An 8273-nucleotide genomic window follows, 5' to 3' on the forward strand; every position below is an offset into this window, starting at 1 on the left:
TATATACTGCGTTAGTAACATTTGACTTTGCTTACGGCCATACCAACCTGAACAAGCCCGATCTTGTCTGATCTCGGAAGCTAAGCACGGTCGGGCCTGGTTAGTACTTGGATTGGAGACCGCCTGGGAATACCAGGTGTTGTAAGCTTTTCATTCTCATCAGGAGACATGGAAACATTTACATCATCAAAATACATGCAATGATCATTTTGATCACTTATATATACTGCTTTAGTGACATTTGACGTTGCTTACGGCCATACCAACCTCAACATGCCCGATCTCGTCTGATCTCGGAAGCTAAGCACGGTCGGGCCTGGTTAGTACTTGGATGAGAGACCGCCTGGGAATACTAGGTACTGTAAGCCTTTCATTTTCATCAGGAGACATGGTAACATTTACATCATCAAAATACATGCAATGATGATTTTGACCACTTATATATACTGCGTTTGTGACAGTTACCGTTGCTTACGGCCATACCAACCTGAACAATCCCGATCTCGTCTGATCTCGGAAGCTAAGCATGGTCCTGCCTGGTTAGTACTTGGATGGGAGACCGCCTGGGAATACCAGGTGCTGTAAGCTTTTCATTTTCATCAGGAGACATGGTAACATTTACATCATCAAAATACATGCAATGATCATTTTGACCACTTATATATACTGCGTTAGTAACATTTGACTTTGCTTACGGCCATACCAACCTGAACAATCCCGATCTCGTCTGATCTCGGAAGCTAAGCACGGTCGGGCCTGGTTAGTACTTGGATGGGAGACCGCCTGGGAATACTAGGTGCTGTAAGCCTTTCTTTTTCATCAGGAGACATGGTAACATTTACATCATCAAAATACATGCAATGATCATTTTGAGCACTTATATATACTGCTTTAGTTACATTTGACATTGCTTACAGCCATACTAACCTGAACACGCCCGGTCTTGTCTGATTTCGGAAGCTAAGCACGGTTGGGCCTGGTTAGTACTTGGATTGGAGACAGCCTGGGAATACCAGGTGCTGTAAGCTTTTCATTTTCATCAGGAGACATGGTAACATTTACATCATCAAAATACATGCAATCATGATTATGAGCACATATATATACTGCGTTTGTGACAGTTGCCATTGCTTACTGCCATACCACCCTGAACACGCCTGATCTCGTTTGATCTCGGAAGCCAAGCAGTGTAGGGCCTGGTTAGTACTTGGATAGGAGACCGCCTGGGAATACCAGGTGGTGTAAGCTTTTCATTCTCATCAGGAGACATGGTAACATTTATATCATCAAAATACATGCAATGATCATTTTGAGCACTTATATATACTGCTTTAGTGACATTTAACATTGCTTACGGCCATGCTAACCTGAACATGCCCGATCTCGTCTGATCTCGCAAGCTAAGCACGGTCGGGCCTGGTTAGTACTTGGATGGGAGACCGCCTGGGAATACTACGTGCTGTAAGCCTTTCATTTTCATCAGGAGACATGGTAACATTTACATCATCAAAATACATGCAATGATCATTTCGACCACTTATATATACTGCGTTTGTGACAGTTACCATTGCTTAATGCCATACCACCCTGAACACGCCTGATCTCATTTGATCTCGGAAGCTAAGAGCCTTGTTAGTACTTGGATGGGAGACCGCCTGGGAATACTAGGTGCTGTAAGCCTTTCATTTTCATCAGGAGACATGGTAACATTTACATCATCAAAATACATGCAATGATGATTTTGAGCACTTATATATACTGCTTTAGTGACATTTGACATTGCTTACGGCCATACCTACCTGAATACGCCTGATTTCGTCTGATCTCGGAAGCTAAGCACGGTCGGGCCTGGTTAGTACTTGGATGGGAGACCGCCTGGGAATACTACGTGCTGTAAGCCTTTCATTCTCATCAGGAGACATGGTAACATTTACATCATCAAAATACATGCAATGATAATTTTGACCACTTATATATAGTGCTTTAGTGACATTTGACATGGCTTACGGCCATACCAACCTGAACAAGCCCGATCTCGTCTGATCTCGGAAGCTAAGCAGGGTAGGGCCTGGTTAGTACTTGCATGGCAGACCGCAAGGTAATACCAGGTGCTGTAAGCTTTTCATTTTCATCAGGAGACATGGTAACATTTACATCATCAAAATACATGCAATGATCATTTTGACCACTTATATATACTGAGTTTGTGACAGTTACCATTCCTTACGGCCATACCACCCTGAACACGACTGATCTCATCTGATCTCGGAAGCTAAGGGTCTGGTTAGTACTTGGATGGGAGACCGAATGGGAATACCAGGTGCTGTAAGCTTTTCATTCTCATCAGGAGACATGGAAACATTTACATCAACAAAATACATGCAATGATGATTTTGACCACTTATATATACTGCGTTTGGGACAGTTACCATTGCTTATTGTCATACCACCCTGAACACGCCTGATCGTGTCTGATCTCGGAAGCTAAGCAGTGTAGGGCCTGGTTAGTACTTGGATGGGAGACCGCCTGGGAATACCAGGTGCTGTAAGCTTTTCATTCTCATCAAGAGACATGGTAACATTTACATCATCAAAATACATGCAATGATCATTTTGACCACTTATATATACTGCGTTAGTAACATTTGACTTTGCTTACGGCCATACCAACCTGAACAAGCCCGATCTTGTCTGATCTCGGAAGCTAAGCACGGTCGGGCCTGGTTAGTACTTGGATTGGAGACCGCCTGGGAATACCAGGTGCTGTAAGCTTTTCATTCTCATCAGGAGACATGGAAACATTTACATCATCAAAATACATGCAATGATCATTTTGATCACTTATATATACTGCTTTAGTGACATTTGACGTTGCTTACGGCCATACCAACCTGAACATGCCCGATCTCGTCTGATCTCGGAAGCTAAGCACGATCGGGCCTGGTTAGTACTTGGATGGGAGACCGCCTGGGAATACTAGGTACTGTAAGCCTTTCATTTTCATCAGGAGACATGGTAACATTTACATCATCAAAATACATGCAATGATGATTTTGACCACTTATATATACTGCGTTTGTGACAGTTACCGTTGCTTACGGCCATACCAACCTGAACAATCCCGATCTCGTCTGATCTCGGAAGCTAAGCATGGTCCTGCCTGGTTAGTACTTGGATGGGAGACCGCCTGGGAATACCAGGTGCTGTAAGCTTTTCATTTTCATCAGGAGACATGGTAACATTTACATCATCAAAATACATGCAATGATCATTTTGACCACTTATATATACTGCGTTAGTAACATTTGACTTTGCTTACGGCCATATTAACCTGAACAATCCCGATCTCGTCTGATCTCGGAAGCTAAGCACGGTCGGGCCTGGTTAGTACTTGGATGGGAGACCGAATGGGAATACCAGGTGCTGTAAGCTTTTCATTTTCATCAGGAGACATGGTAACATTTACATCATCAAAATACATGCAATCATGATTATGAGCACTTATATATACTGCGTTTGTGACAGTTGCCATTGCTTACTGCCATACCACCCTGAACACGCCTGATCTCGTTTGATCTCGGAAGCCAAGCAGTGCAGGGCCTGGTTAGTACTTGGATAGGAGACCGCCTGGGAATACCAGGTGGTGTAAGCTTTTCATTCTCATCAGGAGACATGGTAACATTTATATCATCAAAATACATGCAATGATCATTTTGAGCACTTATATATACTGCTTTAGTGACATTTAACATTGCTTACGGCCATACTAACCTGAACACGCCTGATCTCGCAAGCTAAGCACGGTCGGGCCTGGTTAGTACTTGGATGGGAGACCGCCTGGGAATACTACGTGCTGTAAGCCTTTCATTTTCATCAGGAGACATGGTAACATTTACATCATCAAAATACATGCAATGATCATTTCGACCACTTATATATACTGCGTTTGTGACAGTTACCATTGCTTACTGCCATACCACCCTGAACACGCCTGATCTCATTTGATCTCGGAAGCTAAGAGCCTTGTTAGTACTTGGATGGGAGACCGCCTGGGAATACTAGGTGCTGTAAGCCTTTCATTTTCATCAGGAGACATGGTAACATTTACATCATCAAAATACATGCAATGATCATTTTGACCACTTATATATACTGCTTTAGTGACAGTAACCACCGCTTACGGCCATACCACCCTCAACACGCCTGATCTCATCTGATCTCAGAAGCCAAGGGCCTGGTTAGTACTTGGATGGGAGACCGCCTGGGAATACCAGGTGCTGTAAGCTTTTCATTTTCATCAGGAGACATGGTAACATTTACATCATCAAAATACATGCAATGATGATTTTGACCACTTATATATACTGCGTTTGTGACAGTTACCATTGCTTATGGCCATACCACCCAGAACACGCCTGATCTCGTCTGATCTCGGAAGCTAAGCAGTGTAGGGCCTGGCTAGTACTTCGATGGGAGACCGCCTGGGAATACCAAGTGCTGTAAGCTTTTCATTCTCATCAGGAGACATGGTAACATTTACATCATCAAAATACATGCAATGAACATTTTTGACCACTTATATATACTGCTTTAGTGACATTTGACATTGCTTACGGCCATACCAACATGAACACGCCCGATCTCGTCTGATCTCGGAAGCTAAGCACGGTCGGGCCTGGTTAGTACTTGGATCGGAGACCGCCTGGGAATACTAGGTGCTGTAAGCCTTTCATTTTCATCAGGAGACATGGTAACATTTACATCATCAAAATACTTGCAATGATGATTTTGACCACTTATATATACTGCGTTTGTGACAGTTAACGTTGCTTACGGCCATACCACCCAGAACACGCCTGATCTCGTCTGTTCTCGGAAGCTATGCAGCGTCGGGCCTGGTTAGTACTTGGATGGGAGACCGCCTGGGAATACCAGGTGTTGTAAGCCTTTCATTTTCATCAGGAGACATGGTAACATTTACATCATCAAAATACATGCAATGATCATTTTGAGCACTTATATATACTGCTTTAGTGACATTTGACATTGCTTACGGCCATACTAACCTGAACACGCCCGATCTTGTCTGATCATGGAAGCTAAGCACGGTCGGGCCTGGTTAGTACTTGGATTGGAGACCGCCTGGGAATACCAGGTGCTGTAAGCTTTTCATTTTCATCAGGAGACACGGTAACATTTACATCATCAAAATACATGCAATGATCATTTTGACCACTTATATATACTGCTTTAGAGACATTTGACGTTGATTACGGCCATACCAACCTGAACAAGCCCGATCTCGTCTGATCTTGGAGCTAAGAATGGTCGTTCCTGGTTAGTACTTGGATGGGAGGCCGCCTGGGAATACCAGGTGCTGTAAGCTTTTCATTTACATCAGGAGACATGGTAACATTTACATCATCAAAATACATGCAATGACGATTTTGAGCACTTATATATACTGCTTTAGTGACATTTGACATTGCTTACGAACATACTAACTTGAACACGCCCGATCTCGTCTGCTCTCGGAAGCTAAACACGTTCGGGCCTGGTTAGTACTTGGATGGCAGACCGCCTGGGAATACTAGATGCTGTAAGCCTTTCATTTTCATCAGGAGACATGGTAACATTTACATCATCAAAATACATGCAATGATCATTTTGACCACTTATATATATACTGCGTTTGTGACAGTCACCATTGCTTACGGCCATAACATCCTGAACACGCCTGATCTCGTCTGATCTCGGAAGCTAAGCAGTGTAGGGCCTGGTTAGTACTTGGATGGGAGACCGCCTGGGAATTCCAGGTGCTGTAAGCTTTTCATTCTCATCAGGAGACATGGTAACATTTACATCATCAAAATACATGCAATGATCATTTTTACCACTTATATATAGTGCTTTAGTGACATTTGACATGGCTTACGGCCATACCAACCTGAACAAGCCCGATCTCGTCTGATCTCGGAAGCTAAGCGCGGTTTTGGCCTGGTTAGTACTTGGATGGGAGACCGCCTGGGAATACTAGTTGCTGAAAGCCTTTCATTTTCATCAGGAGATATGGTAACATTTACATCATCAAAATACATGCAATGATGATTTTGACCACTTATATAGTCTGCATTTGTGACAGTTACCATTGCTTACGGCCATACCACCCTGAACACGCCTGATCTCGTCTGATCTTGGAAGCTAAGCACGGTCGGGCCTGGTTAGTACTTGGATTGGAGACCGCCTGGGAATACCAGGTGCTGTAAGCTTTTCATTCTCATCAGGAGACATGGTAACATTTACATCATCAAAATACATGCAATGATCATTTTGATCACTTATATATACTGCTTTAGTGACATTTGACATTGCTTACGGCCATACCAACCTGAACACGCCTGATCTCGTCTGATCTCGGAAGCTAAGCGCGGTCGGGCCTGGTTAGTACTTGGATGGGAGACCGCCTGGGAATACTAGGTGCTGTAAGCATTTCATTTTCATCAGGAGACATGGTAACATTTACATCATCAAAATACATGCAATGATGATTTTGACCACTTATATATACTGCGTTTGTGACAGTTACTATTGCTTACGGCCATACCACCCTGAAACACGCCTGATCTCGTCTGATCTCGGAAGTTAAGCAGTGTAGGGCCTGGTTAGTACTTGGATGGGAGACCGCCTGGGAATACCAGGTGCTGTAAGCTTTTCATTCTCATCAGGAGACATGGTAACATTTACATCATCAAAATACATGCAATAATGATTTTGACCACTTATATATACTGCGTTTGTGACAGTTAACGTTACTTACGGCCATACCACCCTGAAAACGCCTGATCTCATTTGATCTCCGAAGTTAAGCAGTGTCGGGCCTGGTTAGTACTTGGATGGGAGACCGCCTGTAAATACTAGATGCTGTAAGCCTTTCATTTTCATCAGGAGACATGGTAACATTGACATCATCAAAATACATGCAATGATGATTTTGACCACTTATATATACTGCGTTTGTGACAGTCACCATTGCTTACGGCCATAACATCCTGAACACCGCCTGATCTCGGAAGCTAAGCAGTGTAGGGCCTGGTTAGTACTTGGATGGGAGACCGCCTGGGAATACCAGGTGCTGTAAGCTTTTCATTCTCATCAGGAGACATGGTAACATTTACGTCATCAAAATACATGCAATGATCATTTTGACCACTTATATATACTGCTTTAGTGACATTTGACATTGCTTACGGCCACACCAACCTAAACGCGCCCGATCTCGTCTGATCTCGGAAGCTAAGCACGGTCGGGCCTGGTTAGTACTTGGATGGGAGACCGCCTGGGAATACCAGGTGCTGTAAGCTTTTCATTCTCATCAGGAGACATGGTAACATTTACATCATCAAAATACATGCAATGATCATTTTGATCACTTAGATATACTGCTTTAGTGACATTTGACATTGCTTACGGCCATACCAACCTGAACAAGCCCGATCTCGTCTGATCTCGGAAGCTAAGCATTGTCGGGCCTGGTTAGTACTTGGATGGGAGACCGCCTGGGAATACCAGGTGCTGTAATCTTTTCATTCTCATCAGGAGACATGGTAACATTTACATCATCAAAATGCATGCAATGATCATTTTGATCACTTATATATACTGCTTTAGTGACATTTGACGTTCCTTACGGCCATACCAACCTCAACATTCCCGATCTCGTCTGATCTCGGAAACTAAGCATGGTAGGGCCTGGTTAGTACTTGGATGGGAGACCGCCTAGGAATATCCGGTGCTGTAAGCTTTTCATTTTCATCAGGAGACATGGTAACATTTACATCATCAAAAACATGCAATGATGATTTTGAGCACTTATATATACTGATTTAGTGACATTTGACATTGCTTACGGCCATACCTACCTGAACACGTCTGATCTCGGAAGCTAAGCACGGTCGGGCTTGGTTAGTACTTGGATGGGAGACGGCCTGGGAATACCAGGTGCTGTAAGCTTTTCATTCTCATCAGGAGACATGGTAACATTTACATCATCCAAATACATGCAATGATGATTTTGAGCACTTATATATACTGCGTTTGTGACAGTTAACGTTGCTTACGGCCATACCAACCTGAACACGCCCAGGTCCTGTAAGCCTTTCATTTTCATCAGGGGACACAGGAACATTTCCATCATCATAATATATGCAATATTGATTTTGACCACTTATATGTACCGCTTTTGTGACTGACCACCATACCACCTCGTAAGACGC

At 43.4% G+C, this 8273-nt stretch overlaps 11 non-coding genes and 23 pseudogenes across 11 annotated transcripts; all 34 read left to right on the forward strand.

Moving 5' to 3' along the window:
• Positions 1 to 29: 29 nt before the first annotated feature.
• LOC125001836 lies at positions 30 to 148 on the forward strand (annotated as a pseudogene).
• A 101-nt stretch (positions 149 to 249) lies between these two features.
• LOC125001818 lies at positions 250 to 368 on the forward strand (annotated as a pseudogene).
• Positions 369 to 469: 101 nt separating this feature from the next.
• Positions 470 to 588, forward strand: LOC125001829 (annotated as a pseudogene).
• Positions 589 to 689: 101 nt separating this feature from the next.
• LOC125003129 lies at positions 690 to 808 on the forward strand. Its single transcript, XR_007111996.1, has one exon. It is a non-coding gene; the product is annotated as a 5S ribosomal RNA (ribosomal RNA).
• A 101-nt stretch (positions 809 to 909) lies between these two features.
• Positions 910 to 1028, forward strand: LOC125001744 (annotated as a pseudogene).
• Positions 1029 to 1129: 101 nt separating this feature from the next.
• Positions 1130 to 1248, forward strand: LOC125001616 (annotated as a pseudogene).
• A 101-nt stretch (positions 1249 to 1349) lies between these two features.
• LOC125002106 lies at positions 1350 to 1468 on the forward strand (annotated as a pseudogene).
• A 313-nt stretch (positions 1469 to 1781) lies between these two features.
• LOC125001626 lies at positions 1782 to 1900 on the forward strand (annotated as a pseudogene).
• Positions 1901 to 2001: 101 nt separating this feature from the next.
• Positions 2002 to 2120, forward strand: LOC125001717 (annotated as a pseudogene).
• Positions 2121 to 2433: 313 nt separating this feature from the next.
• LOC125001304 lies at positions 2434 to 2552 on the forward strand. Its single transcript, XR_007111565.1, has one exon. It is a non-coding gene; the product is annotated as a 5S ribosomal RNA (ribosomal RNA).
• A 101-nt stretch (positions 2553 to 2653) lies between these two features.
• On the forward strand, positions 2654 to 2772 carry LOC125001666 (annotated as a pseudogene).
• A 101-nt stretch (positions 2773 to 2873) lies between these two features.
• Positions 2874 to 2992, forward strand: LOC125003159. The gene has a single exon (XR_007112026.1). It is a non-coding gene; the product is annotated as a 5S ribosomal RNA (ribosomal RNA).
• Positions 2993 to 3093: 101 nt separating this feature from the next.
• On the forward strand, positions 3094 to 3212 carry LOC125001830 (annotated as a pseudogene).
• A 101-nt stretch (positions 3213 to 3313) lies between these two features.
• LOC125001531 lies at positions 3314 to 3432 on the forward strand (annotated as a pseudogene).
• Positions 3433 to 3533: 101 nt separating this feature from the next.
• Positions 3534 to 3652, forward strand: LOC125001697 (annotated as a pseudogene).
• Positions 3653 to 3753: 101 nt separating this feature from the next.
• LOC125002945 lies at positions 3754 to 3862 on the forward strand (annotated as a pseudogene).
• Positions 3863 to 4175: 313 nt separating this feature from the next.
• On the forward strand, positions 4176 to 4286 carry LOC125002390 (annotated as a pseudogene).
• A 101-nt stretch (positions 4287 to 4387) lies between these two features.
• Positions 4388 to 4506, forward strand: LOC125001283. The gene has a single exon (XR_007111546.1). It is a non-coding gene; the product is annotated as a 5S ribosomal RNA (ribosomal RNA).
• Positions 4507 to 4608: 102 nt separating this feature from the next.
• LOC125003281 lies at positions 4609 to 4727 on the forward strand. Its single transcript, XR_007112141.1, has one exon. It is a non-coding gene; the product is annotated as a 5S ribosomal RNA (ribosomal RNA).
• Positions 4728 to 4828: 101 nt separating this feature from the next.
• Positions 4829 to 4947, forward strand: LOC125001567 (annotated as a pseudogene).
• A 101-nt stretch (positions 4948 to 5048) lies between these two features.
• LOC125002187 lies at positions 5049 to 5167 on the forward strand (annotated as a pseudogene).
• A 101-nt stretch (positions 5168 to 5268) lies between these two features.
• Positions 5269 to 5386, forward strand: LOC125002973 (annotated as a pseudogene).
• Positions 5387 to 5487: 101 nt separating this feature from the next.
• On the forward strand, positions 5488 to 5606 carry LOC125002265 (annotated as a pseudogene).
• A 103-nt stretch (positions 5607 to 5709) lies between these two features.
• LOC125003091 lies at positions 5710 to 5828 on the forward strand. Its single transcript, XR_007111959.1, has one exon. It is a non-coding gene; the product is annotated as a 5S ribosomal RNA (ribosomal RNA).
• Positions 5829 to 5929: 101 nt separating this feature from the next.
• On the forward strand, positions 5930 to 6049 carry LOC125002234 (annotated as a pseudogene).
• Positions 6050 to 6150: 101 nt separating this feature from the next.
• Positions 6151 to 6269, forward strand: LOC125003206. Its single transcript, XR_007112070.1, has one exon. It is a non-coding gene; the product is annotated as a 5S ribosomal RNA (ribosomal RNA).
• Positions 6270 to 6370: 101 nt separating this feature from the next.
• LOC125003177 lies at positions 6371 to 6489 on the forward strand. The gene has a single exon (XR_007112043.1). It is a non-coding gene; the product is annotated as a 5S ribosomal RNA (ribosomal RNA).
• Positions 6490 to 6590: 101 nt separating this feature from the next.
• LOC125001411 lies at positions 6591 to 6710 on the forward strand. The gene has a single exon (XR_007111667.1). It is a non-coding gene; the product is annotated as a 5S ribosomal RNA (ribosomal RNA).
• A 101-nt stretch (positions 6711 to 6811) lies between these two features.
• On the forward strand, positions 6812 to 6930 carry LOC125001679 (annotated as a pseudogene).
• Positions 6931 to 7031: 101 nt separating this feature from the next.
• Positions 7032 to 7141, forward strand: LOC125002531 (annotated as a pseudogene).
• Positions 7142 to 7242: 101 nt separating this feature from the next.
• LOC125003052 lies at positions 7243 to 7361 on the forward strand. Its single transcript, XR_007111921.1, has one exon. It is a non-coding gene; the product is annotated as a 5S ribosomal RNA (ribosomal RNA).
• A 101-nt stretch (positions 7362 to 7462) lies between these two features.
• LOC125001392 lies at positions 7463 to 7581 on the forward strand. The gene has a single exon (XR_007111649.1). It is a non-coding gene; the product is annotated as a 5S ribosomal RNA (ribosomal RNA).
• A 101-nt stretch (positions 7582 to 7682) lies between these two features.
• On the forward strand, positions 7683 to 7801 carry LOC125001672 (annotated as a pseudogene).
• A 100-nt stretch (positions 7802 to 7901) lies between these two features.
• On the forward strand, positions 7902 to 8010 carry LOC125002781 (annotated as a pseudogene).
• Positions 8011 to 8273: the final 263 nt, after the last annotated feature.

This window comes from Mugil cephalus, chromosome 23 (assembly GCF_022458985.1).
Source record: "Mugil cephalus isolate CIBA_MC_2020 chromosome 23, CIBA_Mcephalus_1.1, whole genome shotgun sequence".
Taxonomy (NCBI): Eukaryota; Metazoa; Chordata; class Actinopteri; order Mugiliformes; family Mugilidae; genus Mugil; species Mugil cephalus.